We start from the raw sequence: 21,094 nt of genomic DNA, 5'->3' as shown, positions 1-21,094 counted from the left end.
ATCCGATAAAAAAAAAACAAACTACCATTTCGAATTCTTTCACCCGGCCAGTATTTAAAAGTTTGATGAATTCGATTTATGAATTAAATCCTCAATTTATTCACTACCCTGCTGTACAAAAAGTATCCCTACCACACATAAAAATAAAATCCAAAGTAGTATAGCTGAGAGAGTTCTATACAATTCTTTAAGCTATCATATTGTATATGGTACTAATTATTAGTTAGGTCGTTTAATTATTGCTTGCGTTGTTGTACTTACGTCATTGGGCCACGCCTAAGTACTTAGGAATAAAAGACCCCTTTGTTTATCTTTCTATGAGAATTCCATAATGAATTGATTGAGTTGTTCAATAGAGGAAGTAATTAAATGATGTTTTGCGGTTAAGTACTCGTTGTAAGGCACTCGTGGCTTTATGTTGAGTAGAGACGCTTGCATATCACGGTATACTAATTAGTCTGGTTTGTTTTTGATTTTGAACCTTAACGTTTTGTGATAAAATTGAAAATTGAGTGAGAATTTTTCTCAGTTTGAGGTATGTTGATCTGCACTTTATTGTAGGCATGTTTGTTATAAAGGTAAGTATGTATATTTTTATATTACTCGGTTATATTTTTAACCGGTAGCTAACTAATATGGGTAAAGAGGTCAGCCAATAAATATATTAAGTTATTTGCTTACTTTGTTAATACAAAATTACTATTTTCCTTGTGGTTTGGTATTTTATTTTATAAACTACGACTATTAAACTGCAGCAACAAAAGTAATGAGAATCGAGTGTATTTGTTGAGAGATGAACACCAAATACATGTTATATTACTTTAAAAATATATTTTTTAATTTAGTTACTGTCAAACGCAAAACAAAGAAATTTTCTACTGCAGATAATTATGAGCTCATAATTATCTAACTGCAATAGAAAAAAATTAAAATGAGGTTAAAACATTAAAGGTTGCATGTCCCAACCCTTAAGTCTATTGTCTACTACCAGTCAAAATTACAAACTGAAACACTTAAGGAGGGTGCGTTGACAGAGGAAGCATTATTTGGACAGTTCGAACATCAAAGCAAAGACCTTTTGACTTTGACCTTGGGAGGGAAAGCCCTTTATAGAGACTTTCCTCGTCCCTTCCCTAGTTTCTACAGGTTAAAAATTATCAAACTATAATTTCTAATGTCATCAGTATTGGTGATTGACACGTCACTCTATGCATTAACCAGATTTAGATTTTTAGTCCAAAACTCACTAAAGATAATTGATTATTAGTTTAGTTCCGTTTCTTGATTTATATGACTACGACTGTCATAGATGTTCATCCTAACGTGTGTCTTATTTTATCTGTGTCCATAAAAAGAACAACAAGAGTAGTCAAGGTTGACAACATGTCAAATATGATTTAAATTTCGAACGTTCCTGACTGACTTCTAGTTTCAAATTTCAAACATTTAGAACACCCGTTGCAAATTCAAATGTGACCCGTGCCGCTCTATATAAATACAACATTAAAAAAAAATCAAATTCAATCGCCTCAATACTTAACGTGTCGCAGGATATAATTTAAAAATAATATTTTATCGTTAACCAGTTATAATAATGTTAAAATTAAATAGCTTTGCCGGCCACATGGCGTGGAAAGGAAGTGCGTATCGTCTGTCAGCCCTTGGATATTATAATGAAACGTGGCCATTTTCTTTCAACTGACCAGTACAATGTAGACAATGAGGTATAACGCGTCGTGAGCTCATCCGGAGGGGCCATTTCAAATTCGTTTGAGTATTTTGGCGCTTTTGTTTCGTTTCTTTTTTTTATTATAAAGTTTTTTTGGATTCACAGGTCGGTTGGGTAAACGTAAGATACAGGGAGATATAATATTATTCACATATTGTGTACTTACATTATACTTTCAGGATCAAATCAAGAGTTCAGCTCAGCAGCACTCTCGTCTGCAACAACAATGAAAATAAATTAGATTTTGAAGATTATGGCACAAATTCATTAAATACTCGTTCCTACTCAGTGTGGTTTTTATAAATTTGAATTCTTAAGAACTGACTATGACTTATTAATATTCAGTAAAGCCAGATTATAAACAAACAACAATAAATTCTAATCATATATGTAATTAAACCCCACTAAAATCGGAGAAAATTCCAATAATTCCTAACAAAATAATTGCTTGTCGTAAACATTACCGCTACTGTTTTGTTTAGTTTCATAATTATTTGCTGTCAAGACATACATACATAAAATCGGAGACAGTGTATGACTGTGCAGTAGCTCTAAGATGATGATATATGTTATTCGTCAGAGTAAGAATGGAGAGTTTACTGCGTAACACGGACAATCGCGACGCGCAGTTTTACAAGAAGGGCGGTTAAAAAGCTTCGTGTTAAGGCAATCCCCGTTTACACCGAAGTGTTGTGTGTTACGCACGGATTATGGTACTAGTTTATTACGATTTTATAAGCTCAGTACTGTTGTTTAGAATAGAAACGTGGAAATCGATTCGGTTTAAATGTATCTAATAAAATGTAAGTGAATATTGTCAGTATGTTAGAGGTGAAAAGGTAGATAGAGGAGGTTTGTTTGTCATTTGCAATGTAAATTATAATTAAAATTAAAAACTATGACAAAGTACTTATGCTATTGCTTAGGTATTTGCATTATATTAATACGTAAGTAAATAAGAAAAAGTACTAGAAAATTTTACGAAATATTGTGGAACGCACATCAAAACTAAGGCTCAGAGAAAACACCTTTGTATTACAGATTTACGCATCTTACACGTCGGTGTGAAAACACTCCCTTTTAAAATTGAAAGTGACGTAAGTGCTGTTTTAGTGCGCAATCGGCGGGCAAAAGTCGTAAATCAAAGTTTTAGTGTCGAAATGTTGGGATGCGTTGGCCACTGGGGTGGCCAGCCTTAAACATTTTTTTATAAAAAACGCGTAAGAAATACGAAACAATATGACATTCGGCCTGTATTCGACTATTGTTCGGAGATGTATGATGCGTATAAAAAAGTATAGGCGGTACAAAGTTGTGGGCAAATACTAAGAAGTTCTAACAAACCTCAAGTTTGTATACACTGAAGTACTGCATAGATGAATACGGAATGACTTTTTAGATTTTCTTTAGCATATTTTAAGTGACGTTTGGAGTAATAAAATTTAATAACGGACGTTTCAAAAAGTATGTTATCGTAGAAATTGTCAAAAGAAAATTGATTTTACAGAAACTAGGTACTTTTTTGTGGGAGGAAAATCATCCAATGACTTCTTCCGTCTTAGGCGAGGTAAGAGCTCCCTCATATTAGACTCTTACTGACTAGAAACCTCCCCGTTCGTACTCTTGCTTTTCGAGTAATTAGTAACATCTCCGTTATTTCGGAGCCCCGGTAAACCTAGGTAGACCACAGCTCTCGAAAAACTAGGTACTTAACTTACTAATGAGACGATAATTAGTACCATCTCCGTTATTCCGACTAATTCCTGATGAACTCCGGGTACTCAGAAATGTCAAATGTGTATTGGTCTTGACATAATTTGTCGTATGTTAGTGTTAATTCCCCATGCGTATTGACTTTTGATTTCGTGTTTCAACTAACGTTTCGATGCCATTTGTCTAGAGGAGCTGACCAACTACAAATACGTCCACATAGCTTCATGATTTGTGGTTAGGTTAGGTTATGGCATCTTGATATTTCTCCAACACTATGAGCGTATACAAATCAGAAGTCAGAATCGTTGGAGTATCTAATGAAATTAGAATATTATCAAATGTTTTTATCTAATCTAATTCATCATCATCATCACCAGCTGGAAAACATCCACTGAACCAAACAAAGGCCTCCCCCTTAGTCCCCCACATGATCTAATTACTTCAATTCAATTCAAAATTCTCTTTGCGTTTGATGCCCCATAACAACCCACGAACGCTACAGAGAATAGTAAAGGCATTTCCGCAACAGAATCCATAAAGTTCACATTTAAACCAAAGTACTTTACTATCTAAACGGTGTTACTTACAATTTTATCATCTACAGAGTAGGATTGCACTAACAAAGTAACCATGTGAACTAAACCCGAATGATAGGTGTCCCAGGTGGGCGTTTGAGGGTCCTATGCTGGTAATAGGTATTCTCCTAAAGGTATCTCCATAATAGGCCTTTAAGGGTCCACAATTATAATCGTTTGGGTTATTTGAATTTGGATGTCACCTATTGATGTCGTGTGATGGATATTTAATATTCATTTTGTTGCTTTAGTATTTTTGTTGTGAAAATAAAAGTATGTGATAACTAGCTTCTACGTGGGATAAAAAGTACGCCATGTGTTATTACAAACTATAATCTACTCCTGTTCCAAATTTCATACCGATCCCTTAAGGTATTTCGATGTGATTGAGTAACAAACATACACACAAATATTCGCATTTAAAATACGTGATTGAATAATCAATGGAAAATTCAGATGCATTTTGATTGTTACTTTTACTACGGTACTAGCTAGGCGATTGACTTTAACAGTCAAATCTAAACCTACAAAATCAAAGGTTTTTGGGACCTCTTGAGCAGCCATATAAAACTTTTTATAAAAGGCTTTACAATTATTTTTTCAAGTCTGGTCTCATGTGTTTATTCTGTATTAGCAAAAACAATGAAAGTCGACGGGGCAACGGGTTTTGACTACGTTAGCCTGATCAGAAGCAGTTCTTTTGATATCCATGTTGACTTCGTTTGTGTGGAACTACCTTTTATTCTATGGTTTTTTAATTGACATATTTACAACTCTCCTTAATATAAAGTAACTGGAGATGAATGGAGAGGAATAATGTTACTGGTATTTACTGCTTTTATAGGAAATTGTAGTTATTATAATGTTGCAAGATTGCTTTGTTTGCACCACATTGTATGAATCGAAAGATTAGTTCGTCCCAGTTATCCTCCACCACCAATTTCCATCAGGATGTTGAAACACGAGACAATTGCTTACCCTAATAAGTGGTTATACACCAAGGATTATATTGAGACGATTCATTAAGCTTGCGGTTACATACGTGAAAATAAGTAAGAATTGAATCCTTATTGGTTTAAGACAAAAAATAATGTAACACGTGAAGTCCTATTAAAAATATCCTAGTGATTTTATTCTAGCAACGTTAAAAAGCCATCGGTTATATTCTGAAGTCAACGCTCCAATCATTACAATGATAGTCATGCTATAGAAATTGTACCTAATGTCAGTAAATAGAAAAGCCAACTAGGCAAGGCTAGTTACACGGTGGTTGATCCCCGTCAGCTGATTGGATAATAAATGGTTGCCTAGTATTATAAAGTGGAATCACTGGCTTCGAAACACTGGTTTGCTATAAATACATAATTTTTGTTATCAGACGTTGCAATAGTGTATTTTTTCTTGAGTATCTTTTTAGTTCGTCCTTCTTAATCAGCTTATGTTTTGTTTAGTATTATTAAATGTACCTAACAAAACCTACCTATAGAATTGAAATATACTTAAGGAACTGTTATATAATATTTTAAAGATAATAAGTTGAAATAATTTAAAGATGTGAATTAGGTAAATATCTACTAATTGTAAACAATAAGACGACAATCATTTAGTTCAAGCCGTATTCAATATATCTACTTAATGTAACCTCTTTAATAAGGAAATACTTTCATTTTGGTGTTCAAATTTTTACTGTTCAGAATAGATATTATCAAAACAGTAACGAGTTTTTGCTGTCATAGTCACACTATTGTCGTGATTTAATGTTGTCAAACAAAGCAACTAAGTGTGGGTGGGTATAAGGATGTGAAAGTGTTAAAATTTTACTTTGTTCTTAATAAGACTAAGAATTTAGGTGTGTGATTGCCATCAAACTCTTTAATGTACGTCATAATAGTGCGGCTTATAAAGAAAAATATACATAATTTTATTATAATTTTAGTGATACATACTAAATTAATTATTATGTCATCGACTTACTCACATAACTGTATGTAGACGCGGTGAATGTAGCAGCGCGACAATGCTGCTCATGAATATGAGCCTCTACCATGGCTTGAAACTACTCGAGTTCTTCGTCAAACAGTTACGTAAGTAAGCCGATAACATAATAATTTAAAATATACATAGTTCCATATAAATCTGTATATTACAACTATCTTTCCACAGATGCTAAAACTACATACCACAGTGTAGGAACGATTCATTAACTCTGCGGTCGGGAAATGCACGCAGTGAATGCGAGCCAATATTATTATGCTATGCGTTTTTATAATTAATTGCATTTTACTGATCGGGTTGCCAATGAAAATATTCATTTTATTCCAACAAAAAGGTGGACACACGAACATGGAAATCGTAGTTGACTAGCCACGAAAGTGAGACTGGCAGTTGATAATTTAAAAAAAAAGAGATAGGCTCAAAAGAAATTTCTTTTGAATTTCGAACTATACCGTTCTATACTCGAATGTTCTACACATTCACAACGAGCAGAAGTCATGTTTAAATATAAACACTTAAGTAAGCGATGATGTAAAGGAGAAAGTGATAATTGTGTGTTTATCTTATTAAACAGTGAACATGAACAGCTATGCGTGGTTTGGCGATACTTGTACCACGCACTACGTATTACTTCGAACAGTTACAGACATTATCTTGTTAGTTTAATCATACAAGAAGTAAGCTGCACACGGTACAATTTTGTAGCATAATGTCGTGTATCACCGCTGTCACGTGTCATCTCTGATTAACTTTTATCGACGAAAGACTCCGGAGTAACGACGTGTCCCATACCGTAGAATCTTAAATCTGTAATCTCCACTTTTTGCATTCCCTCCCGCCTCGGGCGCTATAACGACACAATAAACGTATTTTATACGCGCTCACACTTAACGTTTATATCGCCTTATAAGTAGATCGAGAAATAATAAAACTAAAGGAGAGCGAACATCAAGAAAGCAATAACATCATTATCATAGCAAGTCCGCCATCTCTTTCCAATAGGTTTCACCCCTCCCTTGGCCCCGCCCACCGCGTATCTCCTCTGTCACCTGTATATCTCGAAACATTACACATATGCAAAACTTTCGCGCTCGCATCTCGTCGCACACACAGCCAGCGCTCGCCTACACACTACACGAAATATGCAGCTGCAACACTGCTACGTGCACACTACGGTATAAATCTGCGAGATAAAAATTGTGCTATATTGCTTCACGAGTGTGTTGCCCGGACGTTGTATTCTTTTTTGTTTCGATAGCCTGCCTGTAGGCGTGCCTAGTAAGTTGTTTGCACCTCGAACAGTGGTCGATATTTCAGTCGTGTCATCGACGCGACATCTCTTATAAAATATTGGACTCGCGTCCATTCTTTATGCTCTTTGAAATTGTATTTGATATCAATAGTTTTGTTAGAAACTTTGTCTTTTTTCGTTATTGAGATCTTCATTAAACTTGTATCTGAAGTTTGTATTGTGTAGGCAACATTTGTGAGAGTCAGCCTTGACTTACTTTGTCGTGAGCGTTAAAAATATAACTTATTATGTAGATTACAATTTCATTTTATCTGTTGCCACCCACGGCTCTTACTTTGGTAACAAAAGTTTTACATTGTTTCACCCAAATATGGTATAATCAGGTCTTTATTGAAGAATGCTAAGTAGAGCAAGACATTCAAATATTTCATTATTCCTGAAGGTATTTGATACAGTAAAGATAATAAAAAACACTGGTTATTCTCAAAAACCACTGTAATTGCCACTATATTGTGCATTTCATACAGCTCTTATTGTAGTTTTTGATCAAATGATATGAATAAACATAGAAATACTCAATTTTTTTATTAAAACACTTCGTGTCAAAGAAAATTGTGAGCTTTACATAGAGGTAGTGTTAATTATACAAACGTGGCAAAGATAATGACGGATAAGACTAGTAAATACACTTCTTAGATTAAACACATTTAAGAGACGATTTAACAGTCTCTGGATGCAGAATGCTGGTAGCTTCCAACCAATCGATCTGCAAGTCACTTAGGGAGGCGTAGTTCAACAGTGAAGAGTGAGTAATCTTATAACTGATACAATAATAATATTCATGATAAAACATTTACGAAAAACACAAAAAATAAGTAATTCACAACACACACCAAAATACAGTTATCAATTGGCGTGCCTCAACAATGCCAACAATTTTTCGTTCCGTACAATTTGTTCGACTATTAAATGATGAACGATTTCAGAGCACTGGCGATAATTATTCGCATTGTATATGAAACAGTTAAGCCTCTATAATTACCGGACAGGCTGATTCGACGCATTGTTCGAATGATGGCAGTCATATGGCTACGTAAAATATGATTCGTGTCAGAGCAATTATGTTTGTTGTGTTATTATATAGTTTCGATGAATGGACAACAGTTATTTATGCTAGTAATATAGTTATTTTGTCTTTATTTTCTCTTGTTTGAATTGTAATGTTTGTTAGTGTTGTGTGTTGAACTTGTGTGACCTTTTGACAGATAACCTCAAAATTGGTTCTCACATCTAAAAAATCTAACGGCCTATCTTTCATATAAAATATTACGTAGTACCTAGTAGGTGTGTGTAGTAATTGGTGGAGACTGTAGATGCCCATCCAGCAGCCTCATAGAGGACGGTAGCACAGTGGTGACGAGCTGCCGTGGAACTGCACAGCAGGACTCATAGGAGACACACGTCTCCCTAGAGATGTGCTGTAATAGGTATTGTATCATGGGGTTCATGGCTCGAGACCAGGTCTAACAGAGGACCCGGTACCCCTTAAAAGTGCTGAGGTTGGCCACCACTCTCTAAGTCTTTCTCCCCAAAAAGCTAGGCGTCTATGTGTGTACATGTAGTAGTAAAAGAAATTAACCACGATGTTTCAGCAGTTGACAGAGTTATTACAAGTCCTTGGTTATGATTAAGAAAGTTTTTAACGTTTAACAAATTTTGTTCTAAATTAAAATACTGACTGAGTATAAAGAGCCATGGAGATAATACGATTAATTTTCTTTTTAAACCCTTTTGTTGACTATACAGCATAACTTAGTCTGTATTTACTAAACAGAAATTACAATATAACTTCTCCACATAGTGTAAACATTTACTTTAAATAGTCTACCTAGGTAATTATTGGTATACCAATAATATCTACGTACTGTAAAGTCGTTAAATAATGTTGGTAACTAATCGTAAACTATTATTTACATTTTACGATTTAATTTTCAAATCATTGCGTTGGAAGTTTTTGTTGTAAGAGCCATTAATTGATAGTAAAAGTTACTAATAAAATTTAAGCAGTAGCTCATAATATGTTTGTGGATAAAGAGAGAAATCCAACCAATGAGTGGTAGTACTATTGTATCGAATGTATGATCATTATGAAAGAAACTGTAGATTCAAAAGATTCTAATGATATCTGGTGGTAATTTTAATAAACTTGGGCAAAATCGCAATAGAGACTTTGTCACAACCGCGATGACTATATCCACACTAAATTGCCTTCAGGAAAAACTATTTTTTTTATTATAAAACGTTGCCCCACACTAGGATTTTCTCTTGTATCGTGGGTGCGTTTACAAACCTACAAGTTCACATACACATAACACCCAGACCTGAAACAACAATGTGTGGAAATAGTTTGAAGTTAGTTTGAAATTTGAAATAATTTGTATAAAGAGTTGCTCCGTGCGATCGGACCTGCTACCCGTTGCTCGCTAGCCAGTTGTCCAGCCACCACGCCAACCGTGCAGTCAAAAAACTGGCCCAACAATTGGACTTAAACCTCAAACAACTTACTTCTCCAAGAAAACAAATATCTAAGAAACATTTTATATTAATTGTACATGATTACTTCCTCTAAACTACACCACAGCTTACCTAAAAACCATGGCCTTCACACAACCATGATTCATTTTTTCACCCGCTAATTATACGTGAACATTTGTACGTGTGCGTGAGTTATTTAACGTTAGTATAATAATATTGTAATAATTACAATGTTTTAGATGAAACTGTAGCGCACATTTATGCTACGTCCGCTCCCCGTTCCTACAATTAAACATTTTAATCACTGAGTTGTAAAGATGAGGACAAATATTTGTTGTTGCTACCTGTATAGGTTTAATGTTTTGTGTAGTAAAGGGTTTGAAAAAATTATATGAGGAATTTTTATGGAAGGTAGAGTATGTTTTAGCTCATTTAAAATAATATTAGTGGTCCACGATAGTTAGTTGGAGTTACAAAAAAGAATAAATAATATTATGTACACATTTCAAAAAGGTTTTAAATCTCCGTTTTTCCTTTTTTTATTTATATATAGAATACAAATCTTGCGTTAGTCTTTGTAATCACACTATTCACACTAATAATTTTTATGTCTAAGTTTGTTTATTTGGATTATTTTCCGTCAATCACGCTGAAACTACCGAATAGATTTTTATGAAATTAGGGAACGCAGGCAAAGCCGCTGGTAGAAGCTTTTAAACCCTATTTTAGTAGATAATGAACTAACTCAAAAAAATGCACAGCAACCAAAATCCAAAAAAAAAATTATCTTAAACATTTTTTTGTAACTTTATTTCCCATACTTGCACTAGAAACACATCACCAAACAACCGTTTTTATACAGCTAATAAAAATATCAACTACCCTTTTGAGTCGCGCCCTGCGGTCAGTTCCGAAACGTTTTTCCTAACCTTGACCGAGGCCATTGGGTATTGGGTCAGCTGATTTTATTGTGTAACATCAACTTATACAAAGCCCACCATAAAAACCGTCCACACAAAAACCCAAAACCTCGATTTGTCCGGGAACCCACTATTATCTCGAGCCGATGGTCTAAAGAGGTCATCGGCAGTTTCACCGAACGTTTAATTACCTGTACGTAGGTAACGTTAGCGACCCTATTAATCCGCAATTACAGAATTAGGGAGAAGGAAGGAATAAGTCAGGGAACTTCGATGCCTTAGTATTGGTTGCGTTTATCTTAATTTCATTAACGTTCCTCTCGTTTGGGCCCGTAATGGGAGGTAGTGTATGCTTAATGATAATGTTCGGAAGTTGTTTTTTTGTGTACTGGAGTTTGTAGAGTAATTTTATTGTTTGAAAACTTGAGAAATATGAATTTAAGGTTTAAGTATGATCCTTACAGATTATCTTATCTCTTTTGTCTATACATCATGGTATAGTAATCATTACATAATTAAGTGTAACACCACTTCAGCAGTTATATTAGAAGTGCAACTACCGGACAACCTGCCCTCTGCCTACCCCTTCTGGGATAAAAGACGTTATGTTGCGTTATATTAGAAGTATCATGACGAAGATACATTTTTAAAATTTGTTTGTGCTAAAATAACATCAAGTAACCCGTATGTATGTGATACATGTTACGAGTAACGCATTCAAGCTATCCAAGGTACAAGACAGTCAGAAAAAATATGCTTCAATTTTGTTATCAACTACATCAAGTGAATCAAACAAAATACGTACCTACAACTAGAGGCCCATCACTTAAACGTTAGGGCTAGTTTACACAAGTCTTTTGAATCGCCCGATTCCCCACAATCGCGACAATCCGCTTTGTCTAACCACGGCCACTAAGTCTATTCATTGTGTCTATGAGATGAGTGGCCGTCGTTAGCGACTTAGCCGGCCAGATAAGGGCTTAGTACAAAAGTCTATCAGTGTAATCATTTATATGAGTGCACATTTGAAGTTTACAGTACTGCTTATAGTACAGGTTTATTGAAGAATTATAATTATTTAAGGGAGATGTTGGTATTATGAAATATTGGGTAAATAGTATTTTTTGTTGTAATGGTTACTACAGTTTATTTGTTTAGACGAGTGGAAGGAGGGTAGGGAGGCCTTGCCCTGCAGTGGGACGACCATGGCTGAAAATAAATAAATAAAGAGTACGAGAAATAATATAGTTTCGATTCAGAATTCATTTGACTTTAAAATTTATTACGATAAGTATTCCATCGTCTCTTTAATTTTTCTGTTAAGGAACCTAACCTAAGAAAACGATCACATTAATATTTATATATTTAGTATTCACTCATTAATTAAAATCAAAAACACAAAGCCTCCATTTAAGCGCAATTTATTAACCTTTTGACCAGTTGATTTCCTTTGCAATCGACATTGAGGTACCCCACTTGTTTCAATTCTCCCGTCCATTGTGTAGTGTGGAGATGAGTGGATGTCGTTAGACAGTGTCAGATAAGGACTTCTACAAAAGATGTCGTTGTAATCGCCTTGTGCGCATTTTGTGGACCGCTATTGTGTACGGACCCTAAGATTTTTGTGAGGTATAATTTTGGCTCTGATTTGCTTCTTTGATTAAAATATGTTGTGCAGTTGTGCATTTTTGTTGGTGGGTTTTGATTTGGTCTAGGTGTGTAGTACCTATTGAAAATTTGATAATTCTGACATAAATTGATATTTATAGCATACTTACTTAAGATTTAGCTAACACATACATTCGCAGTTACTGAAGTTTTTTTATATTCACTTCACGTTTGACATACAAAATATAATTAAAAAAAAAAAAATTATTAACTATTCTACATTAAAACAATTATAAGAACAACTTCCTAAGCAAGGGTATACCTGTGATAGGCGGTCTTTAAAATGTTAATCATGTTTTGTATGTCAAAAAAAGACTTATCTCTAAATTAATCACATAATTTTAAAATAAATACAAGATATCAACACCTTTACTTAATGAGCATATTCAAACAACGCTATCAAAACCACACACCGAGTTGAATCATCAAGCAACAAAACGAGACATAACTTTTAACACATTTAGACACCAAAGCACATAATCATTGTAACAAAACAAAAAAAATCTCATCAAAGAAAATATATTCTTCTCAAAGAGCAATGAAAATGGAGGTTTAAGGGGTGCGCATATGGGTACAGGCATCGAGTAATCGGATACATACGATCGGTAATTGTATCTAAATCGATGACATTAGTTCCCGATCCGTTGCGTCCAAGGTTCGGGGAGACACATCCATCGATGCTATGGAGACATTCATTAGACGCACACTAAGAGACATACACACACTACAGTTTATTAGTAAGACGATTTAGATGTCAGAAAATTGTGATAGAGACAATAAATGGTAGAATCTCGTTTGGGTATTAATTTTCTTTGTGTGTGTATGAAAATGTGTCAAAACGTTTCTAAAATTCAGTTGACGCGGTAGCTGGGCAAATGGCTGCCATGCAACGTGTAGCGGGTTCGATTCCCGCACGGAGCAACTCTTTGTGTGATCCACAAATTGTTGTTTCGGGTCTGGATGTGATGTGTATGTGAACTTGTATATTTGTAAACGCACCCACGATACAGGAGAAAATCATAGAGTGGGGCAACGTTTTTTAAAATATAAAAATATGTGATGATCTATACGTGTGCCAATTTTTATCAAAATCTGCCGAGCAGTTTTAGCTACAAAGAGTAACAACCACGATCACATCAACACATCATAACACATCTAGTCTAACCTTTCTAACATCCATGCAATCCATACTTCAAGCGAGTAATCAAGCAATATTCTTCTTAATCAACCCCACCCACTGCTGCGGGGGTCGATTCGACCAACAAAGGAATTGATTAAGTAACTATACCACGATATTACCCGGCTGTATTATTCTACTATAATAAAGAGGGCTCGGTTACCGTGGTACTTAATGAGAGAAAACTAGATTAGAATTCGTATTAATCTTGTAATAACTTAGTAAGGAAAGTTGGTTGATTACACCCCCGATAGTATTGGGTTCTTGTATGATACTTGACGCAAGGGTTGTTGGGAGTTATGATTCGTGTTGTGCTTGTTATTGGAGGAAAGGGTAGACAGCGGTATTGGTTAAATGTATAAATTGGGAGCATAAAGTAATTTCTGAACAAATAAAAAAAACATAGTGTCTCTCTGTTTTTTTATCAATTTTTGCGAAAACGAAAAATTCAAAAATTTTACAGAAATCTCTAATCAAATTCAAGGCACCTAGCTCGACTGTCACACTTATGACCACCCAACGAGTCTCAAGTGATGAAAGCCAAAATAACATAAAATCGAAAGCAATTACGATACATTAATTACGTTACAAACCAATGTCTTTCAAATTTTGCATAGTTATTTATAGTTGGGGTTACAGAGATGGACATAGGGTATAGGGTTTCACGTGGGCAAAGTCGCGGATAAAAGCTATAGTCTTACCTAAAATGTTTGTTTTTATAGGAACTAAATCACCATATTACACACCAACCAATCAGACATCAATTAATTCCTCCACCACAAACATAGAAGGCACTAAACAAGTCTATAAGGTCAAAGACTAATTAGGTGTTATCAAACATTTATCTTAGGACATAAACAAGTGTGCTTAGACAGTGAGGTAATAAATGTCACCGCCGATATGTGTAGGCTTTTAATTAATATTTCTTTTATAAATTGTTTGGTGTTTGTTATTGTGAATAATTGTAAGCTGAGTATACTTACGCCTAAATACTAAAACGCTAACCAATGTTGATGTTGTACTAGGCACTTTAACAAATTGTACTCTTGCAATGTATTTTATTTTTACTTTTTGTATTTTATCGTTAATGTTATTTGTTAATTTTCGATTTGTTTGTACCTAAGTATGCATGTTGTACTTAAATATTTCTGCTATGTTTAAAGAATTTGTAGTGATAGAACTATTCTTGAGAAGGTCTTAAAATTGAATGACGTTTGAGTATTAGATATCTCAACTTTCCGTGGCTGCTAAAAATCCAAAGCCTCAACTATCTACTGCTCGGTAGAGCAAATGCAAAGATACAAAAGAAGACTATTTATACAGCATGTTTCGCTTGCAACTACGAGACGAAAACGTCGGTTAAAACATAATCCTCTAATTGGCTACTAAATCTAAACATCAATTCAACTAATACAAGTTTTTTATAATTATAATATAAATGTATTTAAATAAGATAAACGTTTCTCAGTAATTATAATTAAGTGTGACCAGTTGACCTCTTCGACTGTGTGAATTTAATTAAATGCCACGGTGATTAAGGATTTTTTTGTAGTTGAATTACTGATCATATTTTATTAATGATAGGTGCTCGGTTCAATGCTTTGTAAAAAAGTTAGATTAGGTAAAATTTTTGTTCCTGCACAATATTATCTAATGTTATAATATGCCAATATATCAGGAGGCATCAGTATAGTAAGTTGTACCATTAGTACTATTATCACAGGTTTGGTTAAAGCTCTTACAAAATTTCTAGTACTTGAATTAATTCACCCAGTAAACTAACTCGGTTACATTACAGATAAACAAGGATTTAAGGTTCAATTTAAATAATACAAATTGTTATAGGTATCCAATAAAACAAAGTAATAATAGTTTCATACTTATTCATAATGCTATTTTGTTCTATGAATACATTTTTGGATTTTGTACCGAACTTGGCACTCATGAGATCTCCATTCTTTTGCAAGCCAAAAGCCTACAACCAAACATAGGTCTTATATAGAACTTGGCTTTCCTTTTTTACATTTACGTTTTTGGTGGGATCAACAACAACCCGTCAAAAACAAAAACCTATCACTAAAAAAGAAAAACAAACTTCAGTACAGACTCACACACACATACACAACCTCACTCATTGTCACTACATCTGTTACATCGTCATAAAACTAGCCAAACTTAACTAATTAACTTAGCAAACGATACCGTCCAACTTTACAAAGGCATTAAGAGAACGCGCTAAGTAGCCTAAGTTAGCCTGAAAGTTAGGGTGTTATCTAAATGAGACCATCTTTCGTTATATAAGCTAAGTTAATTAAGAACTGGTAGATGAGGACGGGCGCCGGCGGGTAGTTGTGACGTGGTAGCTTACTAGCTAGGGTAGGATGTCACTGGCCTTTTTACATAAAAGTTTTTGACAGATGTCATATACATCTGTTAATGAATATTGTATTAAAATAGAATAGTAAAATGTTTGTTTCTCAGTTTGAATTAGTTTGTGAGTAATAAATTTATATTAATGTCAATACTAATTAAGAAATATTAAATAATATATTCAGTACGAAACGATGATTAATCAAATTAATAACAAATTACTTAAAGTTCAATGCGTAGTAAAAATCAAATTAGTAAAAAACTCACTCATATGTTAGTAGTATATGTAATTAATAACACATTAAATAATTTCGTTATATCTGACTGCTTACATCATATTATATGGAATTAAATATAACCTTAATTAATCCATCGTAAAAACTTAAAGTACATTCATCGTTTTTTATTTATTTATTACAACATGTTTATTTACACAGCGCTAATTAAAGTTAACCTTAGTACAAAAGTCAATAAAAACATAACAATGCAATAACGCATTTGTTAGGCAGTTGCTTACAGTGTTGCTTCATTCACTTTCACGGCGTTCACTGTGTGTGTGTAAGTGTTAGTGTTTACATGTGTGTGTGTGAGGGAAAATACGCGAGTGTGCATGTGTGTGTGTGCAATGGATTAGTCTTATAATAAAAGTTTTTGTAACAGATGTCAGATATTAAACAAGGCTTCATATTAATAGCCCCGAGACGCGACCGAGGAAAATATATAAAAAGTTAGCAAATTAGGTTCGTTCACAATAATTTGTTGTTGTTGGCCTTTGTGTCTCATTTGGCTTGATTTGTTTGTTCACTCGATTTATTATGGTGTTATCTATTTAAGTGACTTGTTTTTTTATAAATTGCTTTATGTCTGAAGTTTGTAATTAAGAAAAAGAAATCAACATAATAATTGCTACAAAAATCACAAAATTATGGTAATTACAAAACGTCCGAAGTAAAAAAAAAACTGCATAATAATAAACAAAACCAATTTCAATTATCACAACCCAACATCAGTCCAATCAAAAAAAAAAAGCAAAAGTAATTAAAACGCTACAAACATTTGCTACGAAGTTACTACGCGGTTACGTTCGTAGCACGTAGGTAAATAAAGGCGGTTACACACACGGAACTAATTCGTCCCGCAATCTGTCAACACCCTCGGTGTATGACATAGCTAATTACTTATGTAAACGTCCTGTCCCTTGATCGCTTGTAGGAAGCCTACGAGTGTCATACAAACATAATCTGTGATCAGACTCGTTTGAGATTATCTCGATGTTGACTCAAGAGAGAATAATCTAATGGATTAGTTTTTAGAAGTAGTCTGATAGGTTTTTTATAGATTTTTCTTTAAGAAGTGGCTGTACAGTGACTACACTATTTCTTGTTATAAGACTGAAAGTTAAGTATGAAATTGACAAATTTTTTTTTTTTACACTTTATATATAAGGTTCTGATCACATCGAGATATACATTTTGTACGTAAAAAAGCTAGAAAAAACACTTTCATATACATACAATTTTGCTCAATTAAGTATTAAAATTCACACCTAACACTTAACCCTAAAGGTAACGGTCAATTTTATCGAAAAAACATTTCCATAGAAAAAAGTGATAATCATTACCAAACGATGTTTTAAAAGACTGAACTCACTCAACCTTAAGACTACACCGCAGACATCATTAGTACCAGATGACTCCAAAGGGGTTAAGCAGCAACCAGACTATAATTACAGAAAGGCTATAATTTTTACAAAATTATGTCACATCATACTTCCTCGAATTATAAAGAAAATTGGACGAGTAATTTAACCCGTTACTCATCTGTTGTTTTAAAACAACAGTTGTTGTTGGTTGTCGGGATTCGGGAATTAGTGTTGACACTTGCAGTTAATTGATTTTGTTTTGTGACAGCAGGTTGGTGTCAGGTTAATGAATAGGTTTCGTTATACAGGTCGTTGTTTTTTGTTTTGTAGAATGGTGTGTTGGGGTTGTAAATGCGTGTCATATTAGTAACTTAGTGACAAAAATGACGTCATTGTATTATTCCAAAAAGGACAGCAAATTAGAGCTGTGTCGTTATATCAATTACTTCTTGCCAATCATGTTATAGAATACATAACATTATTAAAATAAGCTAATTACCATACATAAGATACATTTTCAAACTCTGATATAAACTATAATTATTTGAAAACCAAAGCTTACTTGTACTTGTACATTCTTAAATATGTATTAAACTCGTAGGTGCAGAGCACTTACTAAAATCACACAACACAAACAAAACAAATCCCTTACCAAAAACAAATTACTTGGTTCAATGTAAAAAAAAATAAAAAAACAACACCATATTTATCCCTTATCTCGCCTTCACTCACACCAATTTAATTAAACCACAATCTAGATTGCGGGATGACGAAACTAATTTACGTCACCAGCTTTTTTCAATATACCTTTCTTGGTTAATCGTACTTTTTCATTGACTTTTTATCCCGACATAATTAAACTTGCGTTGGTAGGTGTAAAAACTGGAGGTAACGACTTTTTAATTGTGTGACTGATTACGGGGCGTCGTTTTCTGTCGCGTACATCATCCTGCTATTACGAATAATTGCATTACGCTTCGTTATGTAGGTAAAAAAAGCAAGAAGTTGTAATTGACATGTTACTTTCTTTGTGTAGACTAACATTTGTTTTGTTCACACGGATGGGTTTTGGGTTTTAGTGGGGTTCATACTTCATAGGTTTTGTTGTTGACATTTTTATTTCTAACTAAGTCGCGTTCCCGTAGGATAAAAATATATAATCTAAGTTAACTCATACCATATCTGCGTACCAAATTTCATCAAAATCCGTTCAGTAGTTTCAGTGAGATTGACGCACAAACATCCAAACAAACAAACTTTCACATTTATAATATTAGTGTGATTATATTTAATTATTTATTTGTTTGCTAATGATTTTTAATAATTGAAATGTAATACAGTTTTAAATCACAGGTGAACATTATTATATTGGAAAATCAGTCAGTATCATGGAAGTTATACTTTAAATGCTTCAAGTCATTCGCATTGTCTGTACAAATCTTGTAGTTACATTGACTGAAAGCCAGAGAACTTATAATACATTTGTTTAAAAAGAAACTGAAACAACGACGAACCCAATTATGAAACACATTATTGTATTAAGAAAAATAAATTATACTTAATCTTAAAAGTTTTTCTTACTCCACAATGGCCCTGATTAATCCTCCAAAAAGTTTCTTAAGCAAAAAAAAATGTCAAACGAAATAACATAATAGCATCCCACATAGAAAATAAACGGAACACTTCGTGATTCCATTGTAAGCAAAAAAGAAATTTAATCATGAGAAACAATAATAACGACTTCTAAGAAATTAGACTGAGTAAGTACAGGAGCCACGCAACTTAAGCTTACTTGTTATTTTTTGAATACCACCGTCCATTTTGCTGTAATTAAAACCCCACCTTAATGTACCCTAGATAGAGTTGAGTTTAGTATGTCGTGTGTGAATGATTTCACTATTGTTAAGGCTGTATGACTATCAATTATGTCCAGAGTGTATATGAGAGAGTGCATTGTGATCGAACAGTAGCTTACATTCCGATTGAAAATTAAAGAACCGATATAATTTGAGATGAGACTAGTGATGTGGATGTGATTTAATAATGTTGTAATCACAGATAAAGTATATTCATGAATCTCATAAATCTGAATTTTATCAAAACACTCATTTAAAAATCAGTAAAAGCACGATATTACGTAAATAGAAATAAAATTATGAGTTAAAAATTATTTTGTTTATTAATGCGGATTTTCCTAGCTTTAGAAATTATAAAGCGTACATTTTAAAAGGTATCAATTTAAAATATATTTGAAAAATAAAGATCATTAAACACTAATTATTAAGACCCTGTCGGTTTGTTTTAGATACGTGGTTGATTCACATCCAAAACAATAGAAAAAAACACAAAGAAACCACAAACCACATCAAACAAAAAAATCGATTCCATCGATTAGGAAAAGAAACCCAATCGATTCACACAACATATTCGATAGCACATCACTAGCGGTTGGGCATTAACACGTCACTCTAGAGATGATAATAGCCCAGGAGCTGTGCCCCAGTTAATTGCTTTAATAACTTCCTGTGTCAAAATAACAAAAGAGCGATGCGGTATTAACAAAACGTAATGACGCTACCGTGGTAGACGGCTCTTGTACTATGTTCACATTATGATATGTGGCGTTTGAAATGTATTATTTTTAGTGATGTATTTTTTCTTTCTTTTATTCGATTACTTGTCGAATTTTTGTAATTAAAATCGTGTGTATCAATTATGTTTGCTGGTTTTTCCTTCTAATGCTGCGTAGTAGGTAGGTTTTAGGTTCCATAGGATCGAAAAACTAGGATAGAATTCTTGGTAATATTATGAACATCGATGGTGTAATTATGATCTAATTCATTAAGATCGTTACTTTTTTTTAGACAGATTGATAGACATGTTTAATGGACTAATTTAAATTAAAAGATGATGAATATTGACGTCTGTTTCTTCCATTAAGAGAATGATACAATTGGCAACATAGAGTCGGATGTTTATATTTAACATGTGCCTACATCTTTGACCAAAATCAAGGATGATGTTACGTTATATTCCAGTACAGTTTTATTTATTTTTCTTTCAATACCTATTGATGTTCCTCATCTTCATAATACAATAATATATGCGTCTATAAGTTGGTTGGTTCATTGATCTGACAGTTAATACATTACAGTCTAAATCTTCGAGGATCACCATTCACTATCATAATGTATTGATATAATGTTTGCATTGCCATAGTTCCCTTGATCATTGATTGCTCTAAATTGAAAATAGTGCCGTATTTCAATTGGGATAACGATAAAAACGTACATATTTTTTGAACAAAGATACGGAATGGTAAGTCATGGTTTCACATCATTACACACGGAGAAGGTTTGAGCATTAATCACCACGCTTGCTCAATGCGGGTTGGTGATTTCAAACTTATAATTAGAAATTATAAGCCCAGGTTTCCTCACGATGTTTTCCTTCACCGTTTGACAGTGGTATCTATCATCATTCATGGTTCAATTGTTTAGAAATAAATTCATTATCAA

Source organism: Spodoptera frugiperda, chromosome 4, assembly GCF_023101765.2.
Source record: "Spodoptera frugiperda isolate SF20-4 chromosome 4, AGI-APGP_CSIRO_Sfru_2.0, whole genome shotgun sequence".
In the NCBI taxonomy this organism is placed as follows: Eukaryota; Metazoa; Arthropoda; class Insecta; order Lepidoptera; family Noctuidae; genus Spodoptera; species Spodoptera frugiperda.
Note: the sequence above shows the minus strand (reverse complement) of the source record.